This window comes from Rhodamnia argentea, chromosome 6 (assembly GCF_020921035.1).
Source record: "Rhodamnia argentea isolate NSW1041297 chromosome 6, ASM2092103v1, whole genome shotgun sequence".
NCBI lineage: Eukaryota > Viridiplantae > Streptophyta > Magnoliopsida > Myrtales > Myrtaceae > Rhodamnia > Rhodamnia argentea.
Window position 1 is genome coordinate 5,739,533 of NC_063155.1, and position 12,371 is coordinate 5,751,903.

The window sequence follows — 12,371 nt, forward strand, 5'->3', positions numbered from 1 at the left end:
AGACCATGATTCTTTCTCTCTTTATTAACTTTTTTTTTTAATCAAAATCTCACGTGAACGATTGGCTTTTCTCCGCGAAGATTCTTGCCACGACGTCAAAATACTCCACATGTGAAGCGCATGGAGTTTTCAGACATGAGCCTAAACGAACTTACTGAAAACTCACATGTACCAATCCAAATATTTCAATTGAGCTTCAAATATTCCACCGTCGCCTTTGGTCCACAATAACGCAAATGCAATATATATTAAACTAAATTAAATATGCTAGGCGTGAAAACTTATTTTTTTGTGAGAACTAAAACTACCGTTTTTTTTAATGCATGATAATTGATTTAAAGAAAAATCAAAATTTAGGTGTCAACAATGGTGTACTTATCCCGAAGCTACGCCATCTTGATCACTTACTCTCCAGCATTTCTCGCTACTCACGCACCACTGTACATTAACTGTCCGGACTCTAGTTTGCTGATGCAATTTTAATGTAGGTGAAAATTTCATGAGGCAATTGCTATGTAGTAAATGGTAAATGCCCCCAAATGAGTGTTTCGGAGACCACTTTGACATTTGATCTGTAAAAAATTTATTCAAGAAAAAAGAAGGAATCCCAAAGTGCATGAAGACAAATGCACAGTAGCTTCTCAATCGTCAGAATAGTCAGCATCTTGAGTTCTTTAGAAAACAATGGAGTGGTTGTAAAAAGGTCATTGATTCCCATTTCTCATATTAACCAGCGAGGTTCCCTAAAAAGAAGCTCAAAGTATAAGTCGTCAATATAGTCATGAGGAGAAGCTCAACCAATGAGGTTCCCTAAAAACAGCCAATCAGCTTGCCCAGGGATTAACGTCTGATGTTGCGGCTATGGCTGTGAGGTCAACCTCCGGGGCTGTAGCTGGTCTTGTCGGATGGAGGAATGACCGAGGCCGTGGCTACTGAGTGTTCGCCCTTCCAATGCGAGCCTATATTGCAAATCCTCATGGACCTGCATTTGGAGAAAAAGAATGTCCTCATGCACATACTAGACAACACCTATCCTGAACCATAAGATTACCATACCATTCTCCTCATTCCCACACCCCGATTCACTTCCTTAATGTGGCCAGCAAGTGATGCCAGCACATCGTTCGCCTTTCTCCTCATCTCTACAAGCTTGGCCATGAATTTCTGTTTTTCCTGTTCGAATTCACGGAGTGCATCTATCGAAAAGCACATACAACCAAGTCAGTTGTAAAACTAGCTTTATTGGGAAAAACTCATAGGTAAACTTACCTCCAGAAGTCTCATTATGTGAAGCTTTGAAATTCTGCAACTCCTTACATAATTTGTTGAGTTTTTCATTCCCCGCCTTCAATCTATTCTCATATTCCTCGGACCGCTTCCGGAAGGCCTCTGCCAATTGTCCTCTACAAAAAAGAAAATATAAAAAAGAAGAACAAAAAAAAAAAAACACATTCATCGGACGTAAACATTGTACTACAGCAAAAGATAACCTCACTAATTACATGTACAACCCACTAAATTTACCCATTTTGTTCTAATGACTTCACCCGCTCGATCTTGGAGTTTATCCTAGCCATCTCACTACAAAATAATAGTTCAATACAATGATGCAAATAAAGCACGAGTGAGATGTGCAAGATAGGATTAGGAAATGGGCAGAAACATTATTGCTCTTCACGAATTTCACTCGCATATTGGACAACAACCACGAAAACATATCAAGAAGAAGATAAGTCAAATCACCTATATAGTTGATTATCTATAGCCTTCAGTAATTCCAGGGTTAAACGTGCATGAATGCCTGTTTCCCTACACATTTCAAGAGATCGAAAGTGAAAAATAGAAATCACACTTCAAATTGACTCGGATATATCCAAAATTACTCACATGTTCCTCCTCTTTGCCACCCTCATGTACGTGTAGTAGTCGGGGTAAGCAGTGACCTTAAGCAAGTCGATATTAAGCACATCGATTAGAGGCACATCAGCGTCGGGTGGAATTGACATTGTTACGAAGGAGCTTCACATCCCAAAACAATTATATTGATTACTTCTCATTCTTCCAAAAAAGAACCTCAATTAATAAAACACCCAAAATCAACAGAAGACATAAAGCCTCATGGAGATCAGCGAATCAAACCCACCCTCAATGAATTCCAAGATGCAAAACATTTCCAAATGATCCATAATTGAAAATTCACAAATGTCATAGCCATGTTGCACGGTGGACAAAAGTTCAAGAACTAGTGATATCAGGAATCTGCCAAAGAACATATTTTCACATGTAGTAAAGATACACCATGGGTCTTTGGCTTTCTCATTAAAACCTGGTCATTCAAAGGAGCGACCTCGGTGAAAATGTAGCAACAATCTTCACCTTTCATTGGGTGTCCTAACTATGACAACAACATGGCAAAGTGTAAACATAGTCGAAGATTTCATGAGAAAAGAGTCGATACCTATGGAGAAAAACAATATTTGCAATGTCTAGAACAACCTAGCCTCCGTTTCATGGTCATATATCAGCATTTCAATCATATATTTGAAAATGCGCATATGAATGGATGGGACAGAAAAAGAGTTTAGGGGTTGCATGGGAAGTTAGAAAACAAAAGGTAAGTCAAGAAGCTGAAATTGATGGTTTGGTTTATGACTTCATCTTCAAGTATAGCACAACATTATGCATGATTTGAAGACAAAGTAGAAATGAATAGACCCGGAAGGGCGTGCATATTGATTATAGCGAGTAAATCAAAGAAGCTTCTCATTCATAATTGGGTGAACTAATAATTCGGGGACTGCTTATAACACAAACAATCCACAATTGAAAATTCAGAGATGTCATAGGCACATTGCACGGTGGACAAAAGTTCAAGAACTAGTGCTCTCAGATGTCCGCAAAAGAACATATAGCATGTAGTAAATATATGCCATGGGTCTTTGGCTTTTCCAATAAAACTTGGCCACTCAAAGGGGTGACCACGGTGAAAATGTGACAACAATTTTCACCACCATATTTTCACCTTTCATTGGGTAACCTAACTATGACAATAACATGGCAAAGTGCAAAAATAGTCAAAGATTTCATGAGAAAAGAGTCAACATCTATGGGGAAAAACAATATTTGCAATATCTAGAACAACCTAGTCTCTGTTCCAAGGGCATATATTAGCATTTCATTCATATATTTGCAACTGCACATATGAATGGATGGGACCGAAAAAGTGTTCAACAGGCACAAAGAGGAGGTTCGGTAGTTTTTATGGACAAAAGCGAAGTAAAAAGAGTTAGGACAGCCACCCTGTTACATGAAAATAGGATACGAATGAGTATTTCCAAGAAACAAGGTAAGCTCCAATTGAGCAAAGCTGGAGCTAAATAGAACAAAAACAAGCTTCAAGGGACATATTCCATGTGCTTATTGTTCGAGCCTCGTGCAATGTCCATGTGTCACACTTTGGTAAAAGAGCATCGCTGGTAGCATTCTTCTTGGAGAGCACCAAAAACAAAACCAAGTCGATGAAATTTTTTCTATGTTGAACTGATATGGCCACAAGTAGCACACGACCAAAAACAAGAAAGCAACTCAATAGGAAGCTGAGAATAGCTCACGGTGAAGGTAACCTAAACCACTAGGACCTCTATCTACAAGATCGACCAAAGGTGATTTCAAGATCACAGATAAGGATATTTTAATTTGACTACGGGCATGTTGTAATATGAGACCAAGTTCATATGACATTAGTTTGACAAAAACCGGTAGTTGCTAAACAAAATAAATTACTTTGTAAGCCAAAGTTTTCCCGAGAACTAAATGATAGACACAACATTCACTTGTCAAATTTAGCCATGAGCTACGAAATTCTACACGAGTATAATCAAATATATGTGTGTAGCCATTGTTCTTTAGCCTATAAAGACCAATGGAAAGAATTTGGGAGGAGATTAGAAAAATTATGAGTAGATAAGCTTTAACACAAAAAGAAAGGACCGACAGAATTTAAAATCCCTGCCTATCTCACAATATACCAAATCACACTTTAACTTGACGTAGATGACATGCCTTTTCGTGAATATGCAGTTAAAGCCATGAGCAAGCGCAACTACATTACCCAATCCATTAATGTGATTACAAAACTATCCTAGTCTCAACAAAGAAATAGCACGTCAAAGAAACAATAACATGAAATGAATATGCAAAGAGCTTGAGGCATTGCATGGGAAGTTTGAAAACAAAAGGTAAGTCGAGAAGTGGAAATTGATGGTTTGGTTTATAACTTCATCTTCAAGTACGTCACAACATTATGCATGATTCGAAAACAAAGTAGAAATGAATAGACCCAAAAGGGCGTGCATATCAATTATAGCGAGTAAACCAAAGAAGATTCTCATTCATAATAAGGCGACTAATAATTCGGGGACTGCTTATAACACAAATAATCCATAATTGAAAATTCAGAGATGTCATAGGCATATTGCACAGTGGACAAAAGTTCAAGAACTAGTGATATCAGATGTCTGTCAAAGAACATATAGTATGTAGTAAAGATATTCCATGGGTCTTTGGTTTTTCCATTAAAACCAGGTCATTCAAAGCGCGACCTCGATGAAAATGTAGCAACAATTTTCCTCTTTCATTGGGTAACCTAACTATGACAACAACGGGGCAAAGTGCCAAAAAAGTAAAAAATTTCATGAGAAAGAGTCGACATCTATGGGGAAAAACAATATTCGCAATATCTAGAACAACCTAAACTCTGTTCCATGCTCATATATCAGCATTTCAATCATATATTTGCAACTGCACATATGAATGGATGGGATCGAAAAAGTGTTCAGCAGGCACAAAGAGGAGGTTTGGTAGTTTTTATGGACAAAAGCGAAGTAAAAAGAGTTAGGACAGCCACCCCATTACATGAAAATAGGATACGAATGAGTATTTTCAAGAAAAAAGGTAAGCTCCAATTGAGCAAAACTGGAGCTGAACAGAACAAAAACAAACTTCAAGAGACAGCTTCCATGTGCTTATTGTTCGAGCCTCGTGCAATGTCCATGTGTCACACTTTGGTAAAAGAGCATAGCTAGTAGCATTCTTCTTGGAGAGCACCAAAAACAAAACCAAGTCAATAAATTTTTTTTTTATGTTGGATTGATATGGCCACAAGTAGCACACGACTAGAAACAAGAAAGCAACTCAATAGAAATCTGAGAATAGCTCACCGTGAAGGCAACCTAAACCACTAGGACCTCTATCTACAAGATTGACCAAAGGTGATTTCAAGATCACAGACAAGGATATTTTAATTTGACCACGGGCATGTTGCAATTGACACCAAGTTTATATGACATTAGTTTGACAAAAGCCGGTAGTTGCTAAACAAAATAAATTACTTTGTAAGCCAAAGTTTTCCCGAGAACTAAATGATAGACACAACATTCACTTGTCAAATTTAGCCATGAGCTACGAAATTCTACACGAGTATAATCAAATATATGCGTGTAGCCATTGTTCTTTAGCCTATAAAGACCAATGGAAAGAATTTGGGAGGAGATTAGAAAAATTATGAGTAGATAAGCTTTAACACAAAAAGAAAGGACCGACAGAATTTAAAATCCCTGCCTATCTCATAATATACCAAATCACACTTTAACTTGACGTAGATGACATGCCTTTTCGTGAATATGCAGTTAAAGCCATGAGCAAGCGCAACTACATTACCCAATCCATTAATGTGATTACAAAACTATCCTAGTCTCAACAAAGAAACAGCACGTCAAAGAAACAATAACATGAAATGAATATGCAAAGAGCTTGAGGCATTGCATGGGAAGTTTGAAAACAAAAGGTAAGTCGAGAAGTTGAAATTGATGGTTTGGTTTATAACTTCATCTTCAAGTACGTCACAACATTATGCATGATTCGAAAACAAAGTAGAAATGAATAGACCCAAAAGGGCGTGCATATCAATTATAGCAAGTAAACCAAAGAAGCTGCTCATTCATAATTGGGTGAACTAATAATTTAGGGATAGCACTGCTTATGACACAAATAATCCATAATTGAAAATTCAGAGATGTCATAGGCATATTGCACGGTGGACAAAAGTTCAAGAACTAGTGATATCGATAATCTGCCAAAGAACATATAGCATGTAGTAAAGATGTACCATGGGTCTTTGGTTTTTCCATTAAAACCTGGTCATTCAATGGGCGACCTCGGTGAAAATGTAGCAACAATTTTCCTCTTTCATTGGGTATGACAATAGCATGGCAAAGTGCAAAAATAGTCGCAAATTTCACGAGAAAAGAGTCAACATCTATGGGGAAATAAATATTTGCAATATCTAGAACAACCCTGTCTCTGTTCCGGGGCCATATATCAGCATTTCAATCATATATTTGCAACGGCACATATGAATGGATGAGACCGAAAAAGAGTTTAGCAAGCACAAAGAGGAGGTTCGGTAGTTTTTATGGACAAAAGAGAAGTAAAAAGAGTTAGGACAGCCACCCCGTTACATAAAAATATGATACGAATGAGTATTTCCAAGAAAAAAGGTAAGCTCCAATTGAGCAAAACTGGAGCTGAACGGAACCAAAATAAGCTTCAAGGGACAGCGTCCATGTGCTTATTGTTCGAGCCTCGTTGCAATGTCCATGTGTCATACTTGAGTGAAAGAGCCCGACTAGTAGCATTCTTCTTGGAGAGCACCAAAAACAAAACCAAGTCGATGAAAAAATCTTTATGTTGGACTGCTATGGCCCTAATTAGCAAACGACCAGAAAAAAGAAAGCAATCCAATAGAAAAGCGAGAATAGCTCACAGTGAAGGTAACTTAAACCACTAGGACCTCTATCTACAAGATTGACCAAAGGTGATTTCATGATCACAGACATGGATATTTTAATTTGACCACGGGCACGTTGCAATCTCGGACCAAGTTCATGTGACATTAGTTCGACAAAAGCCGGTAGTTGCTAAACAATGCGACCGAGCTTAGTGATGTCCATAGAGCAAAACTCACACACTAATTCATAGAATTATGGTCGAGACTACGAGATGCCATGCGAGCACAGTGTAAAGGTCGAGAGTTCGAACTCACCATTCTGAGGATGTTGAGCTGATCAAAGGGGTTGGCGACGATCCCGGAGATCCAAAGAAGCTCAGGCAATCCATTTGGAGCTTTAATCCCTCCTGGTTTGCTCTTATGAAGATCACACGGTCTTCCCTCAAGCTCGCGTCAATGGCGGACGACGAGAGCTCCTCTCTCTCTCTCTCTCTCTCTCTCTCTCTCTCTCTCTCTATATATATATATATATATATTTTTTTTTTTTCTGTTTCGTATGTGAATAAAATGAGCTCTCCCCTTTTGATCCAAAACCGCAAGGGTTCATGTATCTCCATTTTGAAAAATTGGCATGAGCTCGGGACTTCATCGACTAGGCTCTCACGTGCCATCGGATGTGCCACATGATCTTGACGGCATCGGAGGAGATTGAGATTCCGTCCAACTCCGTTAACATCTCCGGCGTGCACAAATTGGATGCGAATTGGCTAGGTTTGGCTCAATGTTGGCTTTCGGAGCCGCAGTAACATTGACCGAGCTCGCCGACGCAACTCCAACAATGATTGGCTCTGAAAATTGGTGCAATCGATTTGGGCTATTGAGGACTAGAATGACCTGCCCTTATCTTCATCAATTATCGCCAATTGCTCATCCAATTTTGATGTCAAACTTCAGCCTAGAAATGGATTTAAATTGGGTGGGAATGCATTTGGGGAAGAAGGTGTCGCCCGAGTTTGTGGGTCGGATCCAATCGACACGGCGGACCTTGGTCGACCTAAAATTGCCAAATTGACCCCCAAGACCTCAAAAATTTTCAAATTAAATTTTAAAATAATGTCCAAAAATGTGATTTTCCCTAAAAATATGCAATGAATTATGTAAAAACCTCAAATTTGAACTTTGACCCAGTAACAAGATTTGCACAATTGAAACCCTAGTTGGCCAATTCAGACCGAACTACCCCTACTAATCGATTTAGCAGGTCAAAAACTATACGGTAGTGGTCTTACTTTGCCGTGGCAACCCATAGATTTTGATTAATTTCATTTTATGGAAAACCCTAGGACTAAATTGAAGACTTTTTATGCAATTATGTCCAAATCGTGCAATTGTGCAATTTCTTGAAATATGAGGGCCTAATTGCAGTGTAGGATAATCAAGTTGACTGTTAAGACTCCAAAAATGTGGAAAATTACAAATTAATAGACTCAAATGGTATTTTTTGGCCTAATTCAAACATATGTGTAATGAAGGAACACATAGGCCTAAACTATATTTTTGCATTTTTGGGAGACCAAAGTGAAAAGGATATTAAAATTAAAATAGAGACTATTTTTACATATTTTTCTGACCTCCAATGCTTTTTTCTGAATTTTTCAAGTATTTTTATATTTTCGGAAAATATTAAAAATTGCAAAAAGTAATAAAAATTATTTTTTTTTTTTGTTAAAAAAATGGTTCCCTAGGCTTGGCCAAGGTCTCCAAAGTTGATTTTGTAATTTTTTGACTTTTTATGAATTTTCTATGAATTTTTATGTCAAAAAACTAACGATAAAAAATCGGGTGTCAACAGATGCCCATCTTTGAGAGGAAAGTCGATAGAGGTTACTTTCAAAGATAAGGTGACACCTAAGTCCTAATCCACTTGATTGGGAAAAATAAAAGAAAACGAGCCATGACATTCAACTGTTATACCCCACCCATGTAAGCTCTAGTCGGGGAGATTGGCACATTCCATTCTTTTTTCTTATGAGAGAGAATTAAAGAAGAGAGAGAGACTCACCCGAGTCTTACCAATCGATGACTTGATAACTGTTGTTAACTCACGAATGATAATTGAAGACCGTAGGATTCATCGTAGGAACACATAAGGTGGATTAACAATTTGACCAGTATGGTGGATCTAACCATGAAGTGACTCTTAAGGACAGAGGCAGCCATTTTAAAATTTTGATCCGTATGGTGGATCTGACCATGAAATGACTCTTAAGAACAGAGAGAGTCATTTTAAAATTTTGATTCGTATGGTGGATAAGGATAGAGACAACTATTTTAAAATTTTGATCCGTATGATGGATCTGACCATAAAATGAATCTTAAGGATAGAGATAGCCATTTTAAAATTTTGATCCGAATGGTGGATCTGACCACAAAATGACTCTTAAGGACAAATACAGCCATTTTAAAATTTTGATTCGCACGGTGGATCCGACCATAAAATGATTCTTAAGGATAGAGACAAGAGTTTTAAAATTTTTGATCCATATGGTGGATCCGACCATAGAATGACTCTTAAGGACAGAGACAGCCGCTTTAAAATTTTATGGTTTAAAAGATTGGATGACCATGTAGGAAGGGATTTATCAATATGGGTACCATTTTGGGATCCGGGGAGACTATGAAACCTGCAAAAGCTCAAACCCTAATCAAATTTTAAGAAGAAGGGTGCCATTCTCAAGACCTAAGGATAATAGGAAACCCACAAAAGATCAAACCCTAATCAAATATTAAGAAGGAGGGTGCCATTTTAAAGACTTAGGAATACTAGGAAACCTATAGAAGCTTAAACCCTAATCAAATTTTAAGAATGAGGGTGCCATTCTCAAGACCTAGGGATACTAAGAAACCCATAGAAGCTCAAAACCTAATTAAATTTTAAGAAGGAGGGTGTCATTCTAAAGACCCAAGGATACTAAAAAACATACACAAGCTCAAACCTTAGTCAAATTTTAATAAAGAGGGTGCCATTATAAATACCTAAGGATACTAGGAAACCTACATAAGCTCAAGCCCTAATCAAATTTTAAGAAAGAGGGTGTCATTCTGAAGACCTAGGAATACTAAGAAACCTACAGAAGCTCAAACCTCAATTAAATTTTAAGAAGGAGGGTGCCTTAAAGAGAACCAAATCGGTTAAGACTTAAGAAACTCCTATAAAGATGATGTGATCCTAAAACTTGTGAGACTAGGATTCACTAAAAAGGACATCAAAATGATGTTGTGGAGGAAACTTGTCCAAACACATTATCCTACGGACTTCAAGAGCAAAACTCCACTAGGGAAATTTGAATCGCATGACTCAAATGCTTTTCAAAAGGTTTGTTTTAAAAAAATTTCAATTAGAGTGCCTTTATCTAAGAGGACTCCTCGCAATTTTCAAAGGGTTTAGATCTCCATGATGAGGAGATATTTTACAAAATCATTCAAATTTCCTCACAAAACCTAAATATAGAACTTTGGGATTATTCGCAGTGCATACAATCTAATTGATCTGAAAATGTCTTTTTTGGGACCATAATGTAGGCTGCGTTAAAGGCTTCACAAAGGATTGGCACTTTGAGGCCTAGAATGGAATATTTGTCAAAAATCAACTCTTAGAGAACCAAGATGGGAAGTAAAAAGCTGCTCATGCTTGAAGGATCCAAAGGGGGTTGCCGAAAGCACCACCCTCATCCTAAGTAGTAACAAAGGCAACATGGGGACAAACTTCGGTATAAAAAGGCTAGAGTGGTTTTCCCAAGAGCCAATTTAGTTCCCGAAGACAGAGCAAAAGCGATGTCAATCAAGTCTCTTGAGACTCGAATGACAAGGGTGGCAAAAAGAAATTTAGACATTCAGTATAATAGGAAGACAATGTGTTCCTCATTGGTAAGTTTGCTTCCCTTTTTAAAATACTTATTTAAAAAGGTTTCATAGGCTAAATCGGAATCGAAAAGTTTGTGAAACCCTGGGCAAGTACTTGTTGGAATTGTGGCTATGTCTACAGCAAGGGGACTAAGGCCAATTAGATAATAGATGTCGAGTAGGGTTACCCACATTGGGAAAATAGGAAAAAGAAGCAATTGGTCAAAAGAGACCAAAAACAGAATAGCGCACAAAGTAAATCACGGTTCGGATGATATTCAAAGCAGCAAAGACATAAGGCATCATGGATTAGAAGATCATCCCAAAGAGCGCCCTTGGAAGGAAGAATGCGAAGTTACCATTAATGGAAGGAGGGTTCAAAATCAGGAAAAAACCCTAAGTCGAGAAAGGCAAGAATGCCAACTATAAGCTAGCATAAACGAATGGTGAATAGTCAAGACCTCAGTTTGAAGTCGCGAGAAGAAGCTAGAGAAGCTCGCATGAACAGAAACTAGTTGTAAATCTCGGGGCCAAAAACAAAGGAATCCTCTTAGGAGTTTAGAATGAGAAACCGATGGTGATCATTGTAATCGTCGGACTCGGTAAACTTGTGGTAACGGCCTGAGGCTTTTAAGGAAGAAAAGGTGGAAGCTTTGGAGGCCATGGATGATGAACAAATGAAGGGTGATTTAGCACAGAGTCGAGAAGGGAATACGCAAAAACATGAAGAATAAAGAAGATGAGTTTTGAAAAAGAAATTTGAAACCAGCAGAATATGGATAGTCTGATTTTGTGGGGACAACAGGTTATGTAGTGAATTGATGTAAAAGAAGTTGAAATGACATGTGCACAAAACAACGCAGCAGATGGTGCTTGGAGCAAAAAGTAAGTGACTATTTGCCTTTAATATTTAAAAGAACCAAAATTTCTTTAATTCTTTTCTTTTAAAGGGGGCATATGTTGACATCAAAAAGTAACCAATACAAATACCGAACCGACGATAGAATCACTATGTACCGAATTTCGGTAAAAAGGACAGAAAAATACTAAGTGGGAGGCAAAGCTTGCGCGTCCCTAAGTTCGGTAAGTAAAAAAAAAAAAACCATACTGAACGGGTTACATAGCCATTTTGTCCCAAAGTTTGGTAAGTTGAGAGCAATATACCGAAAGGATTGTAGGGCTATTAGACCCGAGCTTCGATAAGTTGAGGGCAAGGCTACTGAACCCTAAGATTTGCCATGTCGGCAAAGGAGTTACGAGTCAAAAATGAAAATAATGGGCACTAGTAAATCATGGAAAGTTATTGAGAAGAATTTGAATTGATGGTGGAAGTTACAAATCAAAAAGAAGTTATTTGAATTTTGATGGACAAGTTATGAAGATTGTGAGTGAGAAGGGAGTTACTAAAAGCGCCAAAATTCAAGATTTGAAAACATTAAAGTATTTGACTGAGTGGTTATAAAGTGTAAAGAGTTACAAATATGCAGTGATGATAAAGGAAAAGCCCCCGCTAAACCGACCAAAAAAGAATACTTACCTTCATTGCAGTTTAAGCTTTCCTCGTATTTTATACTTCATGTACCTTTATATTCCCAGTAACCAAGTGTCGCAACATAAAATCTGAAAATTCCAGGTTAATGGATTATTAGATTAATTAAATGAATTAACTAACCTAACTCGG

The 12,371-nt window shown here is 37.7% G+C and overlaps 1 long non-coding RNA gene across 1 annotated transcript; it reads right to left on the bottom strand.

Moving 5' to 3' along the window:
* Positions 1-941: 941 nt before the first annotated feature.
* On the bottom strand, positions 942-1,369 carry LOC115741340. The gene is made up of 3 exons (XR_007198825.1): positions 1,270-1,369; positions 1,057-1,196; positions 942-982 (listed from the first exon to the last, which is right to left on the bottom strand). It is a non-coding gene; the product is annotated as an uncharacterized LOC115741340 (long non-coding RNA).
* Positions 1,370-12,371: the final 11,002 nt, after the last annotated feature.